Consider the following 14286-nt stretch of genomic DNA (forward strand, 5'->3'; position numbering starts at 1 on the left):
TGAAAACTAGACCCATCTCCTACATATTGTTTTTTCCAAAATCTTTCCAATTCTGCCACCATTCCAACCCCATTAAGCCAAGACCAAACAACAACAGGTGCTAGAGCGAATTCACTATTGTATAGCCAACCCAATTTATTCGAGTAGTTGTTCAACATCGATTGTGAAATGTTTTGCGGGAATCGATAAAGCGGGTGGAGGCTAGGAACGTCAACATGTTCTTTCTCTTGGGGAAATGCATGTCTTGGTACCATATTACCTATAAAATAATCAACAAACAAATCCAACAAAGTACCACAGATTAAGCAGTTAACCAAAACTCAGAAATTTTTTTGCCCAGTTTTCACGTCATGATGCTGGGACCATGTCGTAATTTGGGTTCGACAGCAAGGTTAAAATCGAACATCATCTAGGAAAAATCGAACCAAAACAAGCATTAGGTTTCCTTAGGCGGTGATTCTAAGTCCTTTTAACTAACATGCATCAACAATTTCACTGAAAATCGACCCAATTTCGGCAATTACACTTAAAGAACAAACCTTAACTTCTAAATACTAGAAATATAAGGAAATTAAAGGTTAATGAACATATAAATCATACCTTTGATGATGCTAACGTAAGAGAGAAGTAGGAAAAGTAGATTGGTGGTCGGAATCGAAGTGGGGGGGGGGGGCAAATCCGAAGTCACGACGTAATATTTGAAAAGAAGTGGTCCAACGAAAGTGATTGCTGATCTTTAAGTTGCACCCGTGTTTTTAACGCTCACATTGTGAGGTTTTTAAACATCACGTCGTGATTTCTAATGTATCATTTTTATCGGGTTTCTGTAATTGGGACACAACGTGGTATAATTAGGCCACGTCGTGGTTTAATTTCCAAAAATCAAATTTAAAAAAAAAATTAACATACAAATGGGACCCCACATTTGATTTTTTTACTATCTATTGATATTAAGATGACTATGATGATGACTTATCCTAAAAATTAAATGAAAATGAAAAAACTAATAGAAGAATGAAAATGAAAACCGAGCTCGGGTTGCCTCCCGAGAAGCGCTTCTTTTCATGGAGTCATGAGCCGGACTCTGTTCCGCCCTACGTTGTCCCGGTCGGGGTACGATTTCCCTTTGCGCTTTTTGTTCCTTCCACATTCTTTTGTAAGCTTGTACCCTTCTTATATACACTTTTTTAGAATTTTCTTTCTTTGTTTTGGTAGTGCCTTTCTCGTGTTTCCACTTCAACCCTTTACTCCTTTCAGCAAGTTGGGATTCTCGTTCTTCCTTTTGTTGTTCCCTTCCTTTAATATCCATCTTCTCCAAAGTTGTCTTGCTCAAGTTTTGTGTTATTTTTGTTGACTTATTTCTTTATCATCACTTGAGACCAAAGATTCTTCACTTTCTTCATTCACTTGGGACCTTGGTGTTGTAAAGGTGAAAACTTCAAAGAACATTGGAATTGATGCTCTTGGCTTGGTACGTTTGATTCTTCTCTTGTATGAATTTCCTCTTCTATTAATTTTTCTAACTCTTCAAACTCTTTATCTTCATCCATATAGAACACTTCGTTTTGAGCCTTATCCTTCTTGAATTCGTCTTCAACTCCAAATGTCATCTCCTTTTTTTCCACTCGCAAGGTAAGCTTTGATTCACGAATATCTACCCAAAACTCGCGCAATATTAAGTAATAGGCGTCCAATGATAATAGGAACATCTCCATCCTCTTACATGTCTAGCACCACAAAGTCGATTGGAAAATTAAATTTTCTAATTTTTACCAATATATCTTCAATTATTCCTCGAGGATGAGTTACCGAACGATTTGCCATATGAATTGTCATCCTTGTGGCCTTCAATTATGGGATATTGAGCTTCTGGTAAAACGAATATGGCATTAAATTAATACTCGCTCCAGAATTAACTAAGGCAAATGTCTTCGTGTCATTCCCAAACTCACATGGAAGTGTAAGGCGTCTGGGATCTCCCATTTTCTTTGGTATTCCCTCCATAATCATTGTTGAACTTTGTTCACTAAGAAATACCTTGGATTTCTTCTCTAATTGTTGGCGAGTGTCTAGTAAATCTTGAAGGAATTTTGCATATTCGGGAACTTTGGCTAAGGATTCATTAAATGGGGTATTGATTGGAATACCCTTGAATTGTTGCATAAAATTTTTATGTTCTTGTTCCAATGGGTGAAATCTAGCTCAAGAAGGAAACGGTAAAGGAGGTTGATATGCTTTGACAAAATAAGATTTTTTCTGATCAGACCTAGACCACGACGTGAGGGAAGGATCCTCACGTCGTGAGAACTAGGTATCAGCAGCTTCATTTTTTTCTTCCATTTTCTTCCACTTCGGTTGTGGATCGAGTTGCTTTGTGTCTTCTTCTAATGCCTACAAAAACTCAGAAATAGTTTCTTCTTCAGTGGATATGGCAATGACATGTGGTTGCTTCTTTTGATCGTGAAATTTAGGTGGTAACCGTTCGTGAACTAGTGTGGTCAATTGCTCGAGTTGAGTCTCAATATTTTTGATGGAAGGTTGTTGGTTTCTAATTGTAACATCAGTTGCATCATGCAGTTTTTCAGAAGCCTCCATGAACCTAGTAAGCATTGACTCTAAATCCACTTTCTTCTTGGCTTGTGGTTGTTCTTTTTGGTAGAAGCCTCGTCCGGTTTGCTTATAATTTTCTTCTTTTTGTTTCTTGTACTCTTCATTGGGCAATCATTCTTTCTTTGGCTTTCTCCGGTCTTCATCATATCGGTCTCCACTAGAGTAGCAAACTTGCACTTTCCTATTCCGTCTTTCGTCTAAATGGCAATCCTTAGTCAAATGTGGCCCATTGCAATTTTGACAACCCACACATATTGCATGTATGGATTAGTCCATCTTCTTCATTCTTCGATCCATGTTACTCAACATTGCCAAAATAGCCGCCATGTCTTCCGAAGCACCATTTCCGATTCCCCTTGCTCCGTCTTGTCTAGGGTTGTGGTATTCTCTTCAATGCTTTGAAAATTCTTCAGTTAGCTCCTTAATTTCAGCGGGAGTCTTCTTTGTTAATGGTCCTTGTGAACCAAGGAGCTTCCTTGTTGTTACGTTTACCCCATCGTAGAAGATCAAGACTTCTTTTTGCTCATTTAGATCATTTTGGGGACAATTCCTTAGTAGCCCCTTATACCTTACCCATGCTTCATATAAAGATTCCCCTGCTTGTTGCTCGGAATTGGCTATGGATTTCTTGAGTTTAGAAAACTTTGATGGTGGGAAAAATTGTTGGAGAAATTCTTCACGCATTTGCGCCTAAGTGGTGATTGTACCGGTTGGGAGTGCCTTCAGCCAATCTTTTGCTGCTCTTTTGAAGGTAACTGGAAGCATTCTTAGCAAGACCATTTCTTGTGGTACATTCGGAATATTGAAATAATCAACAATGTCATTCACTTCATCGAGGTGCTTGTATGAATCTCCACGATCTTTTCCGGAGAATGGAATATCCTTTAGCGCGTAAAGGATGTGTCCCTCTAGCTCGAAGGTGACGGTAGTGGGAATTGCGGGTTGCACAAGCTCTGGACTGGTGTCTTTACGTATTCTCTTCTTGTATGCCTCCAAATTCATGTCATTAATGTTCGTCATGTTGTTTTTGGGCTCGCTTTCGGTTTCGCTACTTTTGTCTGTTTCTGTTTCGTGATCGTAACCAACTTCCTTTTTTTAGGAGTCTTCGCAAAACCTTTGAACATGCTTTCGTTTTGCGGCTTGTTACTTCATCCTCCTATATATTTGTCCTTCTTTTTATGAAATGTTGACTTCGGATTGTAAAATGGTAGTGTCGGTGGTGTCTTTGATCCGCGGGTTATATACTACTGAAACAAAAACAAAAACAAAAGCGTAAAGACGAACTAAAACTGATCAAAAGAGTAAAAACAAAATAAAATTTTGAGATATCAGATTTCACATCATGAGCTTTGAGAGCTCAAGTTGTGAGTTCAGTATTTCTAGAAAATTAACTAATGCTAAAAAGTAACTTTTTGCAGGTTTTACCCCACAAAAAGGATCGATTATGTTGGGTCAAAATATTGGTTTATACTTTACTTTTCTAGGAAAATGTATTTTTCAGTCATGTAATATGTGTTTGCGGTTATGTTTACGGCCGTGAACTGGTTCACAGCCGTGAACCAGTTCACGGCCCATATCCACCATATAAATATATATGTATAAGGGGTGAGGAGGGGTGATGAGCATAAGGAGTTTACGGTCGTGAGGAGCTTAAGTGTGTGAAACTCAAGGTGTTTTAGAGAGAGAAGAACTAGTGTGTGTACTATGTGTATGGAGCATCATTCTATTCATTGAATACATCATAGATTCACTTGTTCTTCTTCTCCTTCTTCTTATTTTGATCTGACATCATCCGTTTGATTGGGATTTCGCACCATCAAACGGATCTGATTGATACACAAGTAGATTTGAGACTTACGAGTGGTATCAAAGCTTAGATTGTATCAATCATTTTGGCCAGATCTGGAGCGTATTTGATCTTATTTTTGAAGGATCTTTGCGTTTTTGGATAGATCTTTGAAAATTAAGGGGGGTGGGGGTTGTTCTTCGTGTTTTTCATAAAAACGAGTTTTTGATCGAGTTTTGGAGCAAAAAGGGGCAAAAATCGCTGTTTTTTTTCGTATCTGCGAAGTGTTCACGACCATTGAAGGGTTTACGGTCGAAGGAGGGTTCTCGGCCGAAGAAGCGTTTGCGGCTAGGGTTTCTCGGAGTTTACGGCCGTCGGAGTTCACAGTACTCGGTGGTTTGCTGTCCGAGGTTCACGGCCAGTCTCGTGATCACGGTCCTCGCCTCGTTCCTCGTTCGCTTCGTTCTCGGCCAGCAAGCTTCAGCACGTGTCCGGTCGGTCCTCGCATCGCAGCTTCTTTCTAAAAAAATTGGGGGTTGCAAGGATCGAACCCGAATATATTGTTTTCCACTTCCAACGCCTTACCAGTTGAACCCGCTTGCCTCACGTTCCATTCCTCCCGGATTTAATTCAAAAGGACTCCATTTCGGTTCCTTAGTTTCGCATTTTAACACTTTTAACCTAAAAATCAATTTGTTTTTATTTTTAAATTCCATTTTCAACCCAAAATTTTAGTTTTTAATTTTTGACTTTTAATTTTGACTTTTTACTTAAAATTTTGACTTTGACTTTCAAGTTTGACCTTTGACTTTAAACTTTGACTTTCTCGTTTAACTTTCAAAATTTCAAATTTAGCTTTTTGGTTTGACTTTTATGTTTGATTTTTTAAATTTGACTTTTAAGGTTGACTTTTGAGTTTTTAAGTCAAATGGCATATTTTTAAAACAATGAGTTCCTCAAACATTCCGGTCAATGAAGTTTCATGCTCTCAAACTTTCATCAAAACTGTCAAAAATTTACGTGAACACATCGATTTATTAAAAAGGGAAAATGAGGAGCTTAAATATGAGGGGTACCAACTTAGGAAAGGCCAGAAACCATTGAAAGAACAATTAGAGGCCAAGACTAATGAGTTTAAGAAATTACAGTCAGAGTACAGTGACAAATGCGTTCATTATAGATATCTTAAGAAAGATTTTGATGCTGTGACTGCCGAACTTGATGCATTAAAAGCAAAATATAAAGATGCTGAATTCAACTTTAAGAAATTTGATGTATCAAGTGAGGTAGTTGTGTCCATGATAGAAAAACAATTAACATTTAAAGATAATCAAACTAAGGGGTTAGGGTATCACAGTGTACCACCTCCCTTCAATGACAACTATAACCCACCCCTTGAGACAAATGAGGAAGAAATTCCTGCTCAGTTTGGCCAACCCCCTGCTCCAGTTTCAGTTAAGACTGAACAATCAGGGCCAACTGAGGGTGCTGACATGAAGAATACTGATGTTTCTACATCTTGTGCAGGTAAAGTAATGGAAGAAGAGCACAAGGAGAACACTATTAAACAAACCAATGTCTCCTTAAACTATGAACTTGTTGCTTCAAATTCTGTTACTCCTAACAAACCTGCTGTTGACAAGTACAGGCCACCAAAACAAGTGAAACACACGGCTTGCTGTATGTGTGCATGTGGGAACAACCAGAAGCGAGGCAAAGGCACGCCACCAGGGGCAGGAAGAAACAACTTTCCAGTGAAGAAAAAGACATGTTTTCACTGTGGAACACCTGGACACATTGCCCGAAACTATCCAAATCGCGCATACATTCCCTACTATGCACAAGGGTGGCAGAACGCGCCAAGAGGGAGATTTTCCAAAAGAAACCCCTCAAGGTCAAAATCGCGAAACGGCGACTGGAATGCCAACAAGGGCAAGAGTTAAGCTCCCAAGGCCAAGAAATCAACTCCCAAGGGCAAGAAGGGAATATCGGCCCAGAAGTCAAGTTCAAGAGATGCTCCTGTGAAGCTAAGACCGGTTAGGTCAAAGTCATCTCGGCAGCCGACTTCAAGTTCAAAATCAAGTGCCGAGGCACCCATCCGCTCGAAAAAGAAATGGGTTAAACCCAACTACAGATGGGTACCAAAGGTTCAATCTCCTAAATCTCCTAATGCTTCTAATATTTCTACATCTTCTGTTTGTGATAAGCAGGATATGTCATGGGAGAGAGTACCTTGCGTTGATGACAAAAGTCAACCCAGTTTCAAAATGGACTGGGTTCCAAAGACCAACTGATCCCGCTCTGTGTCGGAGCAGCTATGGAGGCATATCTTCAGACTTCGGTTTGTTGATAGTGGCTATTCCAGGCACATGATAGGAGGCATCTCTCAACTATACAACACTCAGAACATTGTTTGAGAGTATGTGTCCTATGATGGAAGGGAAGAAAGGAAGGGATCACACATGCGATTTGTGCTTAACGATGTGAAAATTTTCGGATCTGTTCTGAGATTATGCGTGCTGTTCTCAGACCTTCTGGATGCAAATCCAATCAGTGACTTACGGTTTGAGTTTTCTTCTCTATACTCCTGAGTTTATCTTAAACTGATTCGTTTTGAAGACAAAATTTTATTTTCTTATATGTCTGTTGGGAAGTGATATCAAGAAAGTGATAACGGGCGGTCTAAACATGTGTAAGGGACTGAATCTGAATTGTCTAGACTCTGTGTTCAATATGCTGGTAGGCACGAAGGATTTGACAGTGTGGATTTAGATAAGATCGTTTGGACTGATCATACGATGCTCGGGTAGATTGAACAGTGAGATAAACATGGGAACTCACGGGATATACTAAATTAATTCGCATCTAGAACAATGGTTCAACTTTTCCTTGATGTACAGACTTATGTCCTTAATTCTGGTTCTGATAGGGCAACTGGGGGGTTCTGATAAAGTAGGCCTGTAGGAAATTATTTTCTTGCTTTCTATCTGTCAGTCATATGTTGCTTCCTCTGTGTGATTTGAAGAGATCCGAACTGGATTGCAACATATGCAACTCTAATTCTACGTACCTCCTTATCTATGAAATTCTTTCTATCTGTTAGTCATATGTTGTCTCCTCTGCGTGATTGAAATGATCCGACCTAGAACACAGCATATGAAATATTATACCTCTCAATCCCTCTATCTCTGTTAGTCATATGTTGTCCCCTTTGCGTGATTGAAAGAGATCCGACCTGGGACACAACATATGCACCTATTTCTAAATCTGACTTCCTCCTTAATAATTGTCTATTCACCTAAAGTAAGGAGTTCTTTGGAAGTTCTTGATAATCAGGGTATATCGGGAAGTGGGGAACACGTTCTAGTGCAACTAAAATTGAACCATTTAGAGGTTGTCTGTAGATCTCGCTGCTTAATTTAAGTGGACAACAATACCCGTGGTCGTCGTCAGTTGAATGGTATATTTGGAAAAGTTTGTCAATATTCTTCGTGTTTAAGTGGACCACAATACCGACAATTGACCAGATTTATTCATGAAGGTGAAGGTACTGATAAACAAAGTTAAGATTGTCTCACAACTTTGATCCCAAATATTTTTGTTTTTGTTAAATTTGTTCATAGTTTTCCTCTATGCACAAATTTAGGGGGAGAATTAAAAAAAAAATTCAAAAATCAAACAAAAATCAGAAAATTCAAAAATCAAACAAAAATCAGAAAATTAAAAATCCAAAAATAGTGTTATTTCTGTTTTATTTCTTTTTCAGAAAAATCAAAAATCCAAAAATATTGTGTGTTAAGTTTTCTTTTAGTTTTGTTTTGTCTTGAAAAGTGAATTCAAATATAGATGAGACTCATGGAGACTGTATCGAGAATTTCTGAGCCAAGGCTTCGTCCATGATCATCGAAGAATTCTCATTCGAAGGAGCAAGAAATGAAGAGTATTCTTTAAACATTCAATCCTTCAACCCCAAAAGCAAGGTGAAACTGCACTTGAAGATCATGTGATAGATTGCATTAAAGCCTCCTCAATCAATTTGCTGCTATTCATGAACCGGCTGAAGTGATCCAGAAGATTAGATCTCTCTATTGTTCTCTCTGAAGATTCTCAAGCTGAAAGCGCCATCTTTCAAGAATCTTTTCAAGAAGCCTCCTCACCCAATGTACGTTCAGAGTCAAATTTTGAAGAAAAGCCCAACTGCTCAAGATGAAGTCATTCATTGAAGATTGATCAAGTTCATCTTGAAGTTGTGAAGAATTTGAAGATTAATGCTGAAGCCAAGCTCCCAATGAAGATTAACAAGAAAAGCCAGCTACTTTTTAGGGGGAGCTTGTTGGGTCAATTAGAAAAGAAAGCTATAAACCAAAGGGGAGATTGTTGGGTCAAAAATATTGGTTTATACTTTACTTTTCTAGGAAAATGTATTTTTCAGTCATGTAATATGTGTTTACGGTTGTGTTTACGGTCGTGAACTGGTTCACAGTCGTGAACCTGTTCACGGCCTATATCCACCATATAAATAAATATATATATATATATATATATATATATATATATATATATATATATATATATATATATGTGTGTGTGTGTAAGGGGTGAGGAGGGGTGATGAGAATAAGGAGTTTACGGTCGTGAGGAGCTTAAGTGTGTGAAACTCAAGGTGTTTTAGAGAGATAAGAACTAATGTGTGTGTACTATGTGTATGAAGCATCATTCTATTCATTGAATACATCATATATTTACTTGTTCTTCTTCTCCTTCTTCTGATTTTGATCTGGCATCATCCGTTTGATTGGGATTCCGCACCATCAAACGAATCTGATTGATACACAAGCAGATTTGGGACTTACAGATTAACCTAAAGCAATTAAACTAATAACTGAAACAGACGTTCCCCGACAACGGTTCCAAAAACTTGATGTGTGCAAAAGATATCACCTCTCCAACCTCCCAACTCGAATGAGCAAAGGGATATATATAGTTTTTGAAAATCTATCCTCATGTCATGAGAATTAGAGTCTCACATCATGATCTCAGTGTAATCCGTGTTTGGAAAGGAAACTGGCTTACGTGTGTCTATCTTCTAGAATATTGCTCCTCACGTCGTGATAATAGATGTCTCACGACATGACTTTGGTTTTTTACTAGAATCTTCTTCTTTTAAGCTCCAATAAACTCTCGTTTTAGCTCCAGTCCTTCCAAGCTCCACTATTTGTCACTTCTAGTCCTTATTCTTCAAGAGTGTCCTATTTGGCTGCAAAATGTAAATTAATTCAGTAAGTATCACATATCTTTGCAATTAACCAAAATATTACTTAAAATGTATTAAAATATTGCCTAGATACTTGTATAAATATGGCAATATAACTACCAATCTTTCTAAGAGAACAAGTTTCACCCTATAGCGACAGTTTTAAACATCAAAAATCTTATACCAATCACCTTAGAGATTAAGAGAAGTTAATGTAATTCATGGTCTCTGACTGTTAAAAATCCATTGTCGTGCTTGTGATTGTAAAGTAACAAAGCACATCATCCCTCCTAATCAACCACCATATTTGCTTCCAACACTATATACTACTGTCTCCATTGTTGCTACTCAAGAGAAATGATCTCGTCTTGATGCGATCGTATTGTAGTAGATCTATAATACTATATCTAATGAGTTGCTTCATAAAATTCTCTCTATGGATTCCATAGCACAAGTCGCTTGGGAACACCTTCAAATATTTTCTAGGATAATAAAACTCACGTGTTGTATATCTTGAGCATGCATTTTCAAGCGCACACCTTGATAACTTCCTAAATGTGTTTGCTTATTGCCAAGTACTAAAGACTTTGGTTGATCACTTATCCACCATAGGTGTTTCGTGTCAGAACCATGGTTCTAAAAGGCACATCAGGACATGCCATGGCATAAGGTGTGGTTATGTAGTCTTGAAAACCTTCACCATGGTGATGTTAGGCGTGACGCGTGCCAAGGCGAGTAAAGGCATGTGTTAGACATGTCAAAACCCACACAAATAATATAATTTCATTGTTTGGTTGCACTAAAGGATAGCACATGGAAGCATGGTTAAATCCTCAGGGACACAACCTAAAAGCCAATGCCTCTTTGCATAAGGCACATACTAGGCAAAAACAAAAAAATTAAAAAGTAGGATATTGGATTAAAACTAAAAATAAAATTGTAGTGAATCAATGTGCATAAAAATAACTTAAGAAAATTCAATAATAAAAGATGTTTAAGTTCTGTTGCAACTCTTCTAATTATTTAATTAATCCAGATATAGTTATGTAACAAATGTTTTATCTAAGTTGGTACTAAAAATTATTAACAAGCTCTAGATATAACCATAAGTTAAAAATGAAATCTATTGATTATTCGTATAAAAAGTTGAAGTCATTGCAGAACTGAAAACTAGGGTTTTAGCCAGATATGAATAAAAACAAGCCAAAACAATAAATAAGAAAACTAAACAGTAAATCTAAATAAAAGAAATTGACTGGTCGAATCATGTTCTTCAGATCTTCATAAATTGTTGGAAAATGTAAACAAATGGTTGTCATTAAATTTTTTTCAAGTTACATAGACTTTTGAAGAATAATTTCTTTTTTCAAATTACATAGACTTCAACTTGAAGAATGTGATTGTCGCTATCAATATTAACTTTTAAATATTGTAATTTAAGCAAACTTTAGTCTTGATGCTCATGAGAATTATACTCTAAAAAAACATTCTTTAAGAATGCTCACTGAACTCACCATCTAAAAACATTCTTTATGTCTCTGTATTTTTGCAAAAAAAGAACATTAATGAAAGAATAAAAACCGATGAAGTTTAAAGATGGTGATGAAGACAATGGAGGCTTGTGATATGGGGCTATTTATGGTGATGATGACAATGGTGGTGGTAATGTATGGTGGCGTGGAGAACTGCTAGAATAGGTAGTTGATGATGGTGATTGCAAGCTACTGGAATGATGGAGGCGGCAGAGAAGATGATCACAGGAGGTGGTGTAGAAGACGTACAAAGGATTTAATTTCGAATTGCATAAATAAATGGATTTTAAATCGATGAGAATTAATTAACTTTCCTAAACTATAGGATTTTAAATCTGGTTATCTAATTAATTGGTCAATGAAGTAGAGCTGATAATGGGTCGAACTGGGTTGGGTTCGGGTTCAACCCATTTAGTAATTGGGTTGAAGATTTCAACCCAACCCGACCTTTTTATTTAAATGGATAGATATTTCTAACACAACCCAACCTTTCAGATAAATAGGTTGTCACCGGGTTGATCCATTTATGTAGTTCTCAACCCAACCTATTAAATAAATAGGTTAAACGTGAGTCAGCATGCCCTTGAGCTATCAGCACCTCAGTATCACATAACAACAATTAGAAAATAAGACCCAACTGGTCAACATGCACACACAATGGTATAAGTAATATAGGAAGAATACTCACTTGAAAAAAGATCATAAATCCTCTACTCAAAGTCTCATAGAATCAGCAACACGAATATCCTACACCAAATACATGCTAAACCTTAGACTACAGCTTAACACCCCTCAAAATTTGACCAAAAGTCAAACAGGTCAAAAGTCAACGGTCAAAGTCAAGGCCAGTCGACAGCTACATTTTGACTACCCATTGGTCACATCGTGTCAACTTCTCGACAAAACAGTCTGGCAACCACCAGCCGCTACGTCGTGGCGAGTAGACAGCCATGTCGTGGAAACTAGGTTTTCACAGCCTAATGGATTAAGCTCCCAAACCATTAAGCCACTCATTCATATTTTCCTAAAGGCATTCTTACTTCTATTCCAACATAAAAATCATAGCTTTATAGACATGCATGTCCAATGCATGTATAAAACTCAATCTGGATCAAAATGGTGAAATGGTACCTGTAACGCCCGTAGATCCGGGCTAGTCAATTTAGAGACTATGAACATCAAAAATGAGTTTTTGATGAAAGATTATTTAGAAGGGGTAATCTTAACCAAGTAGTAGAATATTTCACAAGGGTTCCGTACATATAAAGAACGCATAAATCCGAGTTATAACGAAGAAGTTATGGCCCGTCGAAGTTTCGCGACAAAACCGGCACGACACTGCACGACGTAAATAGTGAATTTACGATAGATGACTTTTTGGCCTTATTAATCTAAACAAAAGTCGTAGAATATGTTAAACCGAGAGCGTCCGTAAAAAGAACGACCAAATCTGACTTCGTATGAGGAAGTTATGAAATTTCTAAGATTTGGCTTAGCAGTGCACAGCCCGAAACTCAAATTTTAGATCGAGCGGTTTTTGGCCTACGCGACCTAAATGAGAATTGAAGATCTCATTAATAGGAACTCAACGGTAAAAATACAGATGAAAATGGAGTCCGTATGTAGAAGTTATGAATTTTACGCGGACATTTAACAATATAATCTCCCCGTACTGTTAAATTTAAGATCGGTCGAGTAAAAATACTGATGAAAACGGAGTCCGTATGTAGAAGTTGGTATCAGAGCATTAGTTTAAGCGAACTAAGAATTTGTAGGATATCTAGACTTAAACTTAGAATGTTAAGCGATGATTGTGAGATGAGTGTCTAGTATATTTTAGACACATGCACTAGTTTATTTTAGGAAATATGCCTAAAATGCTTTTATGTGCTATATGCTATTATTTGTTCGGATCGATGGTCTGTTGCCGACCGGATCTGGAAACCTTATGTGTTCAGGATTCTAAACGTACGACTACGATATTAGAACTAGCATGTAAACGTTTCGGAGAGATAAGGATGATTTAAACGTCTATCCTAAATAAAGATCTAAATTCACCCTATTCGGTGTATAGATCAAAATGGCGAGAACCCACAGTGGAGTCGGGAATGCAAATGGGAACAGGAATCAACCACCAGTGATTGAACAAATACCTGTTGTAGCAGATGCTCCTGAGCCAATTACAATGGCCGGAGTACAAGCCATGATACAGACTATGTTGGCTGAACAACCGGAAGAGATGAGGCAGATGTTGCATGAAAATAGGGACGAACGTATAATGCCAGTTGAACAGCCCGAATTGAACGATGGGCAGTCAGAAGGAGGGAACTACAGTGGGACCGTTTTGGTCAAGCCAACCCACCAATAGTTCGACAAAACAACCATGATGACAGAGTCAAGAGGAATGGATGCAAGTACAAGGATTTTTCTGACTTGCAAGCTATCGACTTTCACGGGAAAGGAAGATCCAATCGGAGTCATGGATTGGATCTCGGAGATGGAGTTAGCTTTCATGACGTGTGGTTGCAGAGGCAAGTTACAGACCACCTTTGCAGTACGTCAGTTCCGAGGAAGCGCTGTGTGCTGGTGGAATACCCTGGGGAAGACTCTGAGCCCCAATGAGCCCCTGCAACTGACATGGGCCGAGTTTTTGGTGAAGTTCAAACGCAAGTACTGCTCAGCCCAAAACCTGCTCGAGCTAGAGAACCAATTCCTGACTCTGAAGAAAGGAAGCATGTCGATTGATGAATTCACCAACAACTTCACGGAGAAGATGGAGTTTTCCTTGCGTCTTGTCCCGGATGAGCTGGCTAAAATCGACAAGTACGCGAAGGGTTTTCCATGGGAGTATACGGTGCCAGTACGTCAGTCACCTACTCTGGAGGCAGCTATTTGGGCTGCCAAGTCTGTTGAGGAAATGATCAAGGGAAGAGCCGCCGACAAGATTGAGGTTGGCGAAAAGAGGAAGTTTGAGGGGTCTACGAGGCCCAATAAGAAGATCAATTCTGTTTCAAAGGAGTTTAGTGGAGGAGGAAACGAAGCGAAATGGTGCAAGAAGTGCAAGAAGAAGCACTTCGGGAAATGTAGCGAGGAAGTGACCTGCT

General features: G+C 38.2%; 1 non-coding gene across 1 annotated transcript; it reads left to right on the plus strand.

The window, feature by feature from the left end:
* Positions 1-3139: 3139 nt before the first annotated feature.
* LOC145141468 (small nucleolar RNA R71) lies at positions 3140-3246 on the plus strand. Its single transcript, XR_013722677.1, has one exon. It is a non-coding gene; the product is annotated as a small nucleolar RNA R71 (small nucleolar RNA).
* The last annotated feature ends 11040 nt before the right edge of the window (positions 3247-14286 follow it).

The sequence above is a fragment of the Lactuca virosa genome, chromosome 9 (genome assembly GCF_052849685.1).
Source record: "Lactuca virosa cultivar CGN04683 chromosome 9, Lactuca_virosa_CGN04683_v6, whole genome shotgun sequence".
In the NCBI taxonomy this organism is placed as follows: Eukaryota; Viridiplantae; Streptophyta; class Magnoliopsida; order Asterales; family Asteraceae; genus Lactuca; species Lactuca virosa.